The sequence below is a fragment of the Medicago truncatula genome, chromosome 3 (genome assembly GCF_003473485.1).
Source record: "Medicago truncatula cultivar Jemalong A17 chromosome 3, MtrunA17r5.0-ANR, whole genome shotgun sequence".
Lineage (NCBI taxonomy): Eukaryota > Viridiplantae > Streptophyta > Magnoliopsida > Fabales > Fabaceae > Medicago > Medicago truncatula.
The window spans coordinates 22,836,105-22,850,324 of record NC_053044.1 but is presented as its reverse complement, the minus strand read 5'-3'; the positions used below and the strand labels follow the sequence as shown (position 1 = coordinate 22,850,324).

The following is a 14,220-nucleotide window of genomic DNA, read 5'->3' as shown; positions in this document are numbered from 1 at the left end:
CTTCATAGTTGGAACACAAAGATGCAAACATAACTTTAGCAGTAGATTTGTCACTCATCTTCAAGCATTCTTTGTGAGGTAGAGCAACAACAAGAATTCCTCCGATCTTGTGATGTTTCTTGTAGAGCTTCTTCTTCTAAGTAGCAGTGTGTTTCTTTATATCAACAACTACACCTTCTTCATCCAAAACAAGATCAACACCATCTTCAAGAATATCCCATAATTCTTCATCTATTCTTGCGTAAAAAAATTTATATCCTAATTTGAAAGCAAAATCAATATAATTATATTCTATAATGTTTTTTAAAACTAGAATAATTATCAATATTCGATAAAACTTACTCGTGCATCGTACGATAGACGTGTCTAGTTAGTATTTATCGAGAATGAGTAGGCTTTATGACTGTTAGGCCTTCACCTTGACAGTTGTCCTCAAAGGACACTTGTATTGATCTGGAGGTGGTCATCACATCATGGATCTGGACAGGAAGGTCAAAATTGAGAGTCTGAACCGCAATCCATTGAGATTTAGGGCGTGTCCATGGTATAGGTCCGCCCTGCGTCGAATTTAAGTTAGATATGGATCCTAACTCGGATTGAGCCTTTGCCATGTCTGAAACAAGAAGAAAATCAATTCTCTTATTTTTGTCCTTTTTTTAAGATAGCATATTGTTATACCCTGATTTTGGACCTAAAAATACTCGTTCAAATTTCTTTTCTAACACTGATATCTGTCAATTTACTGTTGTTTTACTCTGAACCTTTACTGTCTTTTCATTTGCATATTTTACTGTCTCTGTCTCGAAGTGTGTTCAATCATGATTTTCTTGCATAAAACTATCCAAAGTGTCTTTCTTGCATTACAAGTCATTTGAAAACTCTCTGAATCATTGCATTACTTTTCTTGCATTTTATTTCAAAGCATTTGCAAAAAATCATACAAAAGGGTATTTTGGTCATTTCCTGCATTGGAGCCCATTTTAGTCCATGTGTCTGTCTCTGAGTCTTTTTAACTTGTCTGTACAAATCACTGTTGAGTCTTTGTTTAAAAAAAAAACCATTTCAAAAATTGCATCAGAGTCAGTCTGAGTCAGTTTAGTCCCTAGGGGCATTTTGGTCTTTTCCTGTCAAAATTTCGGCAGAGAGGTATTTTAAAATACCTCATTTTTGTAATTGGTTCATTTTAGTCCTTTTTGTTGATTTTATTTGTGGTTTCACTTTACGTTTTGTCCAATTTACTAATTTTAGTCCAATTTTATTTTTTATTGCATTTTAGTCCCTGAAACAGTTTCTAAAATTGCATTTTAGTCCAATACTTTTTAAAAATTTCATTTTTAGGTCCTTTTTCTTAATTGCAGTCCAGTCCTTCAATTTTCTTATTTTGCAGAAAGGTCCCTAAGTCCAAAACAGGTGTCCTTCTCTCATTGGTCCAGAAACACACATGGCAGCCTATAAAAGGTGCACAGTGCCACACAGATCCACACATCACACGCCACCTCAACAAACAGAATCACCATTCTCTCTCCATTCAGTTAGATCAAAAACTCAGAAAATCACCAAGAACAATCTCAGAACCTTAACTTTCCAGAATTGAAAATCAACACCAAATTCAACGAATTCTTCACAATTCTCAATGATTCGTTGCTGAATCTTCATCATAGAATCGGTTTCCTTCGCAATTCAAGGTGTGAATTCGCCATTGGCAAACTCAAGCACCGATCACGAAGGAATCAGTGAGAAGAAGAAGAGAAAGAAGACGAAGAAGAAGAACCGATTTATTTTCGGATTCAAATCCAAAAATCAACAAACAGAATCAAGTTCAAGTGTTTCCGAAGATCTTCGCTCAAAATCTCCAATTGAAACCACAGGTAAACACGCAAATTTCCCCTTTCTCGCTTAAGAACCATAACAAGAACGAATCAATGTAGATCTTTAAAGTTCTAAAGAGTTTCAATCAAAAAAACTGAAAACCTAAAAAAATAATACTTTCAAAACCGTAAAAGAATCTTTAGATCTACGTTGATTCAAGCCTTGCATGCAAAAAGTAAGTTCAGATTCGTGTTCAGAACAAAAAAGGATTTCCAAATATGTAAAAAAAATTGAAATCGGAGAAGCTTGCTCAACTCCGGCGGCGGCGCCGCCACCCTTGGGCGGCCGGCCACCACGCCGAGAAGCAAGGTTCACCGGAGAAGATGAAGTTCATCTTCATTTTCCAGAAACCGGCGAGGATGAGAGAAGAGAGAAGTGAGAGCTTCTCTCACTAGGATGAGAGAAGAGAGAGAAAGAACATAGAAGAATGAAATAAAACCGGCGCACCTCCTTTTATAGGCCAGTGAACCGAACCGGTCCAATTCCCTTCATTCCTGGCCGTTGGATCTAGGGTTTGATCTCCTGGATCAATCCTGTGGTTCCTGTGCATCCGGATCTTTTAGGTTTTGGGCTTGGGCCTCCTTCTGCACAAATCCTTTGTTTCTTGTCAATTTCTTGCTATTTGCACTTTGCTGTCTTGCTATCTGAACCCCCTGCTTGTCCAATTTTCTTGCAAAAAATCCCTAAAAATTCCTATATGTTTCTTGATGTATTCTTAATACTTTTGTGATGTTTTTACATGTCAAAAATTGATAGAAATATATATGTATTTTTTTGATAGTTTTTTTTCCTTTTTAGTGGAATTTTGTGCTATTTTCACCACATTTTTGTTCATAATATTTTGATATATGACATGGACGATTGATATGCAATTTTGTGTTGAATATGCTACTGTTTGTGTAATTACTTTACTGTTTTTGATGTGATTTGTTAGTTTCTTGTGTCACAAGTATTGTATTTCTTTTCATGTTTTGGTTATTGTTGTCATTTTTACCGTTTCGCCTCGTAATTCTTTGTTTACTTTTTCTTACCATTTTATGCCTTATATTACTGACCATTTCATTTCATGTTTCATCCATCTCATGAGCATCTTACCTTTTTCATCTCAAATTCTCATAGTTTAGGCATTTTTACCTTTTAATTTCTATGTTAAAATGGCATGTAATATTTTAGGTAGTTTCAATTTCTCTTTTTTAATTTCTTGCAAGACCATAGAATGTAAACTAGGGCCAATGTAACGGACAATGGACTCTAATGATGTACACCGACACAAGCACCGACACGCACACATGTTGTATGTTTACCGCTTTAGATGTATGTTTAGGAAACGCGATACTTAGAAAAATATCAATTTTCCAAAAAATAGGTAAATTCCATCACTTGAATTTTTTTTCCAAATAAACCTTGGAGTTAAAACTCCATTGAATTTTCCTTTTATTTTCTTAATCAAACTCAAATTAACTCTAATTCCAACTTAGACTTTTTTAATAATAATTGAACCAACTATTCACCATTTTTTCTCTTATGCCTTTACGGCCTCTTTCTCTTCTTCAAAACCATTTTCCAAAAAAACTAAAATCGATCAAACACACAAAAAACATTTTTGAAAGAGAACTACATGGAATTTTGATCCCTTAAAAGGGTATGTAGGCAAGAGGTCAAAACCTCTCCAAGTCCAATAAAATAAAATCCCAAACATTTTCCCCCTCCTTTCTTAACCTAAATAAACAACTTCTTTTTTCAATAAATAGCTTTAAAAATAAAGCGTAGACATAAAACTAGGAAAACGGTTCCTATAGAGTACTATAGTCGTTGCGGGTGCCTAACACCTTCCCGTAACGAAAACGACCCCCGAACTTAGAATTTCTAAGGGTTTTTTTCAATTTTGCCCTTCCCAAGAAAAAAATAGAGAATATCAAAGATTGAAAGGTTCAAGCCTAATTAATGACTTGATACCCCAAAATCGTGATAACACATATCAACTAGTAAACCCTTATAAGAGTAATTTTTTTTTTTTTTTTTTGCTTTAAAAAAATCTAGATATTTTTTATAGAGATTTTTAAAAATATATGTAGTTATTTATGTTTGTTTACCGTCCATTAAAATCACTTTAAAAAAAATATTTTTAACTAGTTCATGTCTTACCTTTTTGTATTTTCTAAAAAAAAAAATATTTTTAACTCGGTCACAATTATAATAAGTTGTATTTTCGACTTATTATCGTAGTTTATGCTCATAGAACTCACAATCTTCTCTACTATACTATAAGTTAGAATACATATATCATTAGATCTTCTTTCAAAAAATATATCATTAGATCTTATTAATTTATCAACTAATTCACATATTTAGTACATAGATATTATTTATGGAAATGCTCGGTGGTACAAGACGAAAATACACCAAATCTGATTTCTTCTTTTTCACACGTACTCCGTTTTGTTTCCACTACTATAAATTCAAGACCTTGCTAGCATCTTTTTTTATTGGTCCATCACACTATTATATGCTCTTTCTTGCTTTATTTCACATTGAGCTTGGCCACATACTTTCAAGTTCTCCACTTATTCTTATTTATTAAAATAGATATAAATATTTATAATAATGTAATTTATTTCATGACATACAGCAACAAGATTCGGTTCCCTCAATGTCAGTACATACTCCTCTGTGAAACCCAATATCGCGGCACTTAAAGTCGCAATTATCATAGCTATCACAAAGCGAAGGAAATTCGCAGTTACTCAAACCTGGTGTTGGTCCTGCCACAAAAATAAAATTCACATATTCAAAACGCATATTTATATAATGCTAACTACATTACAACAATGTAAAAGATTATATCAATTTTTTCGGATCAAATATAATAAACAATTGAACTAATTAAGCAAATATTTTCCTAATTTTATTTACAAAAACCAAAGTGCAAGAAAAAGAAATAGAACTTAAGGTTTAAATTCATATGTTTCTTACCTGAAGTTAGAACCAACGCAATGCATAAAATTGCCAATAGACAGTAATGAGAAATGTGTTTTGCCATTTTTTATGAAGATTTTATCTTATAGCTCTATTATCTTTTGTTTTCACAATATGCATAGCAAACCAAACTTCAAGTTCATTATATAGCAGTACTCATGATATGATTATGCCTCCTTATCTTTTTAATTTGGGTAAAGTTTGAAAATAACATTCTATACAAAAAAACTTTATATTTTATCAAACTAAAGTAATAATTTTTTTTGGTAAATGTCATAAAACGACAATTTTTTTTTTTGAACGAACAAAACTGACAAATTAAAAATGAAAGGAGGGATTAAGAGTATTGAAAAATAAAACTAAGGAGAATTAGATACAAAATATGTGATGGAATGCAAAGTAAACTTTCGTCATTTTTTCTCCAAAGTTGGAAAATGTTAACCAGTATCCCGGAGTATTGGTTAAGGAAGCAAATATAATAATTTTTAAATTGAAAGCATCAAAAGCTTAAAAATTATATTTTTTTATCTTGCAATTTCTTCTTTTGGCTTCTTTTAGATTAACGTGTCAATGTGCCTGAAAATTCATTAACTACAAACCACTTTGTGATTAATTTTTTTGGCATGTGTAACATAAGGATTTATCAAGAGGTCACTCATTCTTTAAAAAAAAAAAAAAGAGAGAGATCACTCATCATAATTTTTTCAATTCTTATTTTTTTTTAAAAGAATTCTCATCTGCAAGTTCAAACCAATTTCATATATTTTTAAGAAGAAACCAATTCTATTTTTAATGTCATTAAAACTTAATTTGTATGGTTTGTACAGCATAAAAACATGTGTCATTGTTTTAGATAGAAGAAGACCTATGGATTGATATGCATAATTTTTTTTTTTTGACAAATATGTATAATTCTTAAATGTATGTATGTAAGTGATAAGTGATTAGAGTTAAATCGTTGTGAATTTCAAGAGTGTCAATACAATGTTGTTGGAGACACTAAGTGGAGGTCTAAGTTTGCCAATATCTGATGTTCATTGGACACCTCTTTTTAGTGGTTTCTGTAAACTTAATGTCGATGCAGAAGGTCCGATAGAGGGTGGGTAAGTGGGATATTGGTGTTTTGGTGAGAGATAATGAAGGTGTTGTCATTGCTACTAGTTACCAACAAAATTTTTCATTATCAGATTCAGAGGTTGCAGAAGATTTAGCTATGCAGAAGAGTTTCAAATTTTTGAAAGACATGTCTTTTCTGAATCTTATAACAGAATCAAAAGCATCTAAGGTAGTCTTGGTGTTGAATGCTCATCAACTATTTTCCACATATATCGGCTCTATTATTCGAGATTGTATTAGTTCCAATGCTTGTTTTCATAGTTTATTTATTTTTGCATGTAGGTGTGAAGCAAAATCAATCTCCTTATTATTTAGCTAAGTATGCTCTTTATAATTTAGATTGCATATGGATCGAAGAGATTTCACCTTGTATTTCTACAGTCTTAGCATTTGATTTATTGTCAAGCTTTTGTTAATGAATTTGTCTTTAATGTAAAAAAAAAAGAGTTAAATCGTATTAATTAATTATTTGTGAAGTAATTTATTAATCAATTGTAGAAAAAAACTACCATTTATTTACATCAATTTTTTTTTATTTTTTTTACATTTTGATAAACCATTAAAATTTAAATATAGAAATTACAACAATGATAGGTTGACATCCTTAATGTGTACATCCTTTGTACAACGCTGAAAATTTTAATTTAACCAAATATATGGTATGATGCGACCACATTTTTTTAGTTGTGTGACCACAATTTTTCCAGAATTTATGTGGTTAACTAAGTGGAAAAATAGTGGTCACGTGCATTTTAGTTGGGTGGCCACATATTTTAGCTTATAAATATGGTCACACAACTGAAGAAATATGATCACTTAGACTATATATTTGATTAACTGAAATTTTTTCAAAAGGGTATAAAGAAGTATATGCATTAAGGATGTTAACCTATCTTTATTCTAGAAATTAACACTCGTATGGTTATAATTTGTGAAGTAATTTATTAATCAATTGTAGAAAAAAGAAATCATTTATTTATATCAAAATTTAATTTTTTTTTTTTTGTTACATTTTGATAAACCATCAAAATTTAAAGGGTTAATAGGTCTTTATCCTCTGTAATATAGGTCATTTTCGGTTTTCCTCTCTGTAAAATTTTTATTTTGATTCACCCTCTGTAAAATATTTTTGTTTTGATTTACCCGCCTAATAGGCCAAACAAAAATGAAAATTTCTTGAAAACAAAAATATTTTACATGGGTTGAATCAAAATAAAATTTTTACAGGAGGAAAAATCAGAAATGATCTAATATTATAGGGGATAAAAACCTATTAATTAAATTTCCTAAAATTAGAGAAAGAAGATGGGCGAAAGGGAGACGCAATTTTTTGACTTACATGTAGAAGAAGTATCATCTATAATTTTTTTTAGGGGAAGAAGTGTCATCGTATCCACTCATGGAGTTTATTTTACGTATGGAAAAGTGATAATAACATTACTACAAGTGCATTATTTCCCTTTTTCATGTTAAACGTCTCAATCTCAACTATAATAATGTAGAGAAAATAAGTTTTTATTTTTTTATTTTGAAGGAAATGTAGAGAAAATAAGTGACATGTAACTTGTATTTTATTTTCTTAAAAGTAAGAGATAATTAATTGATACACGTTTCTTTTGTTACGTAACAAGTTTCACCTCAAACTTGTAAAAACAAAAAAAAAAAAAAAAACTAACGATGAAAGTTCAGAAAGTAATGCATATTTCCTTCGTTTGAGGTGTGGTTGGAACTAATCCATTTTTGAGTCAACATTAGATCAAGCTTTCCTTCTTTTGGTAAGAGAAATGATATTTGTACAATCACTTTTTGATAACTTTTAAAACAATAATCTCTCTCATACTTACATGTCTTTTTATTCTCTCTCTCTCTCTCTCTCTTTCTCTCTCTCTCTCTCTTATTCTTTTTCTCTCTATTGATTTTGTCCAATAAAAAGAGATAAAAAATGGTTGTCAAAAAGGTTGTACAAAATTAGTTGTACAAATATCACTACTCTTTTGGTAATTAGTGGAGCTAAAGAATAGAAGCCCCAACAACTGATAAGTAATACATTTCATTTATAATAGGCTTAATACATCACTTGCTCCCTTAACTTATTTTTTGTTTTCACTTTGGTCTCCTAACTATAAAGTGTCTCAAACTGGTCCCTTATGTCTTCTGTCGTTATCTATTTTGGTCATCGCAGTTAATTTTTTGATGTCTAATATTTTTAATATGATTATAACCGTTTGATAGCAGGTACATGGTATATTACAATGAACCACCCATATCTGATTTTCTTTTCCCTCTTTCCTTCTCCTTCCCTATTCTTCCTCTTGATCTTCATCATCTTCAACATTGTTCATATGAAACTCAGCAAAACTTAAACAAATAACATCTAATCTTTTTTGTTTTTCTTAATCTTCTTCGCACAAACCTAACAACATCTTCAATTTCAAACCTTCTTCATCATTCAAAACAACCCATCAAAGGAAAAAAAAACCAAATTCACAACCCCCAACAAGAACAACAACATAAACAACAACCTTAAAAAACCATTTTCAGAAGAAGATGCATTCCCATGTTCTTTAGAAGATGCATTGAAGTTGTTTGATGAATTGCTGGTTATAATGATGATAGTTCTTCCTGGATTATATTTTTTTATTTTGATTTTGGTTATTATGTGTTGTTGATGAAAATGATTTGATTTTGATGATGAGAGCTTTATTTTATTTTATCTTTTGAATTTTTTTTTCTGGGTTATATGAAGATTGACTAAGGAGTATGAATGTGATGATGAAGGATATGAAGGAAGAAGAAGAAGAAGATATAAGAAGAAAAAAAATTAGGTGTTGATAGTTCATCGTAAGATATAACAGACCTATATGATCCAACGTTTCTCTTTTTGAAAAAAATATCAAATGATTAAAATTAAATGAACCTATAAGGTCTACGGTGGACCACCTTTAAACATAGTTCACCTTAAACATTTGATGTTGAAAACTAACGGAGAGGACCAAACCAGTAAATAGCAGAAGATTTATGAGACTAAATTGAGACACTTTATAGTTAGGGGACCAAAGTGAAAACCAAAAATAACTTAAAGGACCAAATGATGTATTAACCCTTTATAATATGTTACAATGACTATTAACCAATTGAAGTAGTTTCTTGAACTAAACTTGAGCTGAAGATTATGTTTCTTGACTAAATGATTAAGGAAGTGATTTTCAGCAATATATAATTCTTTCGCTTAAATAATGAGCTAACTTTCTTTTATGAAGGGAAATAATGATGTTTTGAACAAATATCTCCGGTTTCAAGCTATATTTTTCTTCTTTTGGAAATTATGAAGTTTAAAGCAATATTTTTGAGTTTAATTTTCACTAATTCTAGTCTAAACAAACCCATTCAAAAAGGTTTGAACAAATATTTCCCGTTTCCATTCTTTTTTATTTCATGTAAGATTTTTTTTTTAAACAAGTCAAAATAAAATTAGATATAAACAAAAAATCTCTCCCCAACACAAGGAATGCACAAGGGAGAAACCCAGAGAACCAAAAGTAATTACAATAGACATAGTAAAAACACGTAAAACCGAAAACAAAACTAGAAGTTTAACCCAAAAACAATGTAGTTTAACTTTATCAAGCAGTTTATGCATTGCTTCCTCCTTTTACTCAAACAAACGAGAACTACGTTATCTCCAATTCACCCAGACTGAAGCTAACCAAATGACATGCACATAAGACTTTATTCATCTAGAGAACCCACACAATGAGCTAAACATTAATACATGCTTAAATAGATGAATGGAGTTCACAAAAGAAATACCAAGTCATTGCAACCAGAGGCCAAATGCTGCCAAAATGATTACATTCAAAGAACAAATGATCGATTGGTTCAGCTTGACAACACCTGTAACTACACACATTTTGATTCGATTGGATGTTCCCATGCTGCACCAAATTGTCTTTTGTTGCAATACGATTCCGAAATAGCCACCACACAAAAATTGTTACTTTTAAAGGTATTGTTTTATTCCAAATTATATGACGATATTCATCACGATTTGGGAGGTTCTGCTGCCGTTAGTAGCTGGTACACTCCTAAAACATTATAAACCGTGTCAGGTGATAACTGCCACCTCTAAAGACCAGCCTCGCCAACCTGCAAAACAACATGATCAAAAAGGGCGCAACATCTCCCCCATAATTCCTCCTTAAAGTGTGTGTATCAGCAACTAACACATAATGCCACTTCCTCTTTCCACACATCCGGCCTAAAAATGTTTTGGTCCCATCACCGACCTCCTACAACATGTTATTATCAAAACACCTCCCAACCGCCAAACCATCCCCTCGCCTAAGTGCTCCCAACTGATTCCAGACAAACCCTAACCCTCTATCTCTCACCCTACACTGAATCACGGAATCTTCATTCCTCATCGCAAATCATTAACATTAAATCGTTGAATCATCATTCTTTATTACAAAATCATACTGGCTCATAATCGCAACTCACTCCTTATGATCACAACTCATCAATTTCGCGATTTGCACCGTCAAAATTTTCAAAATCACACTGTCTCCAATTCTTCGTTCTTGTTCCCTAGTGTGTGTTCTCGTTCGCACTACCACTCCCTAATTTATGATTTTCGATCTCAAACTTGAATCGTTAACTAATCGGTTCTCAGATTGCCACCAATTTCGTTACTCTGCCGTATTTTCTCTTATCTTCGCTACTTCTAAGAATTTTCTCCGTTATACACTATCAACTTAAAGTATTGATATGTGAAACTATGATTAACTTCACATTTGTATTTCTACGATATGAATTTCAGAAGTTATTTGTATCCTCTATTTGTTTAGATGCCCTTGTTTAGATATGATATGATGATTCTTTTGTGATTAATCAACTTGAGTTCTTGTTTTGAGTTTTGCAACTTAACATGCTTGATCTGCAGTACCAACTAACTATAGTGGTTTGTGTTTTCACCAATTTAATAATATTAGTTACTCCAATAATAGGATTACATCGATGGTAGGGTCCTTAATAATAAAAATTAATCGCCTATTTAATGATAAGTTATTTGTTTTTATTATTTTTTTTACAAAAATAAAACGTTATTCATTACTTTAAATTGATAGAGTACATCACATCAGAAACAGACTTCGCTAAAAACGTAAATGATGAATCTGCGATCAAACTCAAAACATCTTAGTTAATAGCATACAACGGCAAAATGCCTACAAATAATATGATAAAATCTAAGTCACCGAAATTCTCATGCTTCGGATCTACAACGTTGACACCTAAATCATTGATTGAACTTGTAATTGATGATTTTAAAGAAAACCTTGGGTGGGTATATGATTGATGATTTCAATCTTTTTTATTTAAAAATTACAGATTGCAGATTTCAATTTTTTGTACAAAAATTGTAGATTTTGATTTTTCTTCTTCTTTTGCTTGTAAACAACCATACATGTGGCTTTGCTTAAAAATTGGGGCTGAAATTGTATAAATTATTGGATGAATTTTGGATTTGGAGATTAATTTGTTTTCTTCGGCCTGGATTTGGTTTTGAATGGGGTTTTGTATTTATGTGTACAACCTGAATTTAGTTACATGCAATTATATAAGTTAAAGGTGGTTACATGTTTGGAGATGAGAGAAGTTGAGAAAGAGAAAGAGAAGGGTTGAGAACTTGAGATTGAGTCAAAGGAAATAATTGAGTATTTGGAGGTGAATGATAAGAATTATATTCAATGGTTGGTCAAAGTTTGTGTACCGTACAAGACATATCTTACTCACTCACCTTAGACTTTGCCTATTCAAATATTGTAACTAACGGATAGCACATGTGTACCATAATGGTATATACCATTGCCCAATTAAAATGTGTCATGTAGGTGGCACACTCTAATTTAGGGATGGCAATTGGACCCAGACCCAATGGGTACCCACAAAAAATACCCACAATGGGTAGGGTAAAACCCCGCTTTTATGGGTCTGGGCACGGGTACGGGTAATACCCACAAAATTAAATGGGTATGGGCACGGGTAAGGGTACTATACTGCCCAGACCCGCAACCCCGCATATACATATTTATATAATATCATAAATTATTTATTTATTTTTTTATGTATAATTAATTTATTTATTTAGCTATTTAAGCCTAAATCTAAATTTAAATCAAACAATTGCTTAATACAATAACAACTCCATCATGTCGGTGTATAATTTTTTAGGGATATTTTGGATGTTTTCTATTTGACTAAATATCAAGATTCATATTATTTTATGAGTTAATTTTAAAAAATTGGGATCGTAGTTTTATTTCATTTGTGATGTTTTTTTTGTTTTATCATAGTTAAAGTGCGGGTAATGGGTGCGGGTATGGGCACTTAGGTATCCATAGGGTATGGGGAAGGGAACTAAAGTTGTTGCCCACGAGGGTACGAGCACGGGTACGGATATTTTTTATAAATGCGGGTATGGGGACGGACAATGTAGTACCCTGCCCATTGGATACCCATTGCCATCCCTATTTATTGTCATAATTTCCGTTTAACTTCGTTAAAAAACAAGTTTAATGTACCCAAAAAAAAAAAAACACGTTTAATATTAGATTCTAATAAGTCCATAACTCCTTGGTTTCAACTTTTCCCTTAAGTTTTCTAATTTGAAAAACCCAAAAGTTTTGAACAACATGACTCTAATTTGAGATTTATAATTTAATAAAAGGTAACTAATTAAAACTATTTTATTTAAAAAAAATCAAAACCTGCAAGTTAAACAACAAACGTTCAAGTTTTCGAAATCTTGAGAGAATCAAAATACTGCAAATAGCATAGAAAACTAAGAAGAATATGTGATTGCTTGTGATACAAGTAACTAGAGACTATGGTGTTGTTTTTCTATTATATGATATATACAAGTAAACTTGACCTAAAAGAAAAAAACTTTAAAACCAATATGAAAAATAGATCAAACTTAAAAGACTGCGAAGGTTTTTGGTTATTCAAATATTGTAACTAAAGTATAGTGATGTTGTAAAATAGTAACACTTCATTGGGTATCAACTAATTTACACATTTAGTACATATATCTCTTTCTTTCTTTATTCTTCTTTCAAGAATCACAATGTGTACATACTTGATATATATATGCTTAAACGGGAAAATAAAAGCTTTGGAGGAAGATGTTTCTTATTTAGTATATGCTATCTTTTTTTGAGCGATTGTTTATTCAATATTATTTTTTTGGTTCAAAGTTTATTCGATCTTTAGTAAAAGATATATAAATATTTGTAATAATAGTAATTTATTTCAACCATACTGACAGCAACAAATATGTCCATCGCATACTCCTTTTGTAAATAGCAGACCGTGGCACATTGACTTGCAAAAATCAGGGTTATCACAATACCAAGGATTATTATTAAAGCAGAAACTCAAAACTGGTGTTGGTCCTGCCACAAAAATAAAATTCACAAATTCAATACTCATATTTTAATATATATATATATATATATATATATATATTTGTAAAATGTTAACAACAATCAACAAGATTATATCAAACTTTTGTCCAGATCAAATATAACAAACTATTCAACTAAGAAAATAATTTTCCTAAAAAAAGTTACAAAAACCTAAATGCAAGAAAAAGAAATAAGAAAATAGTATTACTTTATGTGTTAATTGAAAGTTAGAAGAAATATGACTTATGGTTGAATGGTCATATATATGTTTCTTACCCGAAGCTAGAACCAACGCAATGCATAAAACTCCAAAGAGAAAATATTGGAAAATATATTTTGCCATTTTTTTTTTTTGAAGATTTTATCTTTGAGTTTATTATCGTTTGTTTTCGCAATATGCATAGCAAACTTCAAGTTCATTATATAGTAGTAGTCATGATATGATTATGCTTCCGTATCTTTTTAATTATCCTATTTATAAAATTAACTGTTTTTATTTGTAAAACTAAAATGTCAATTTGGTACACATACGTACGTTTCTTTACACTGTCCATTAATTACAAACCACTTTGTATGACTTACTTATAAAGTTTATTTTACGTATGGAAAGGTGACAATAACATTACTACAAGTGCATCATTATCCATTTTCTTGTTAAACGTCTCAACTATAATGTCAAGAAAATAAGTGACGTGTGACTTATAATTATTTATTTATTTTTAATAAATAATTATTTATTTTCTTAAAAATTAAGAGTGAATTAATTGATATACATTTCTTTTGTTATATAACA

At 31.0% G+C, this 14,220-nt stretch overlaps 2 long non-coding RNA genes across 2 annotated transcripts; both read right to left on the bottom strand.

Moving 5' to 3' along the window:
* Positions 1-4,196: 4,196 nt before the first annotated feature.
* On the bottom strand, positions 4,197-4,957 carry LOC120579321 (uncharacterized). The gene is made up of 2 exons (XR_005645116.1): positions 4,843-4,957; positions 4,197-4,631 (listed from the first exon to the last, which is right to left on the bottom strand). It is a non-coding gene; the product is annotated as an uncharacterized lncRNA (long non-coding RNA).
* An 8,170-nt stretch (positions 4,958-13,127) lies between these two features.
* LOC120579322 (uncharacterized) lies at positions 13,128-13,806 on the bottom strand. The gene is made up of 2 exons (XR_005645117.1): positions 13,704-13,806; positions 13,128-13,415 (listed from the first exon to the last, which is right to left on the bottom strand). It is a non-coding gene; the product is annotated as an uncharacterized lncRNA (long non-coding RNA).
* Between the last annotated feature and the right edge of the window lie 414 nt (positions 13,807-14,220).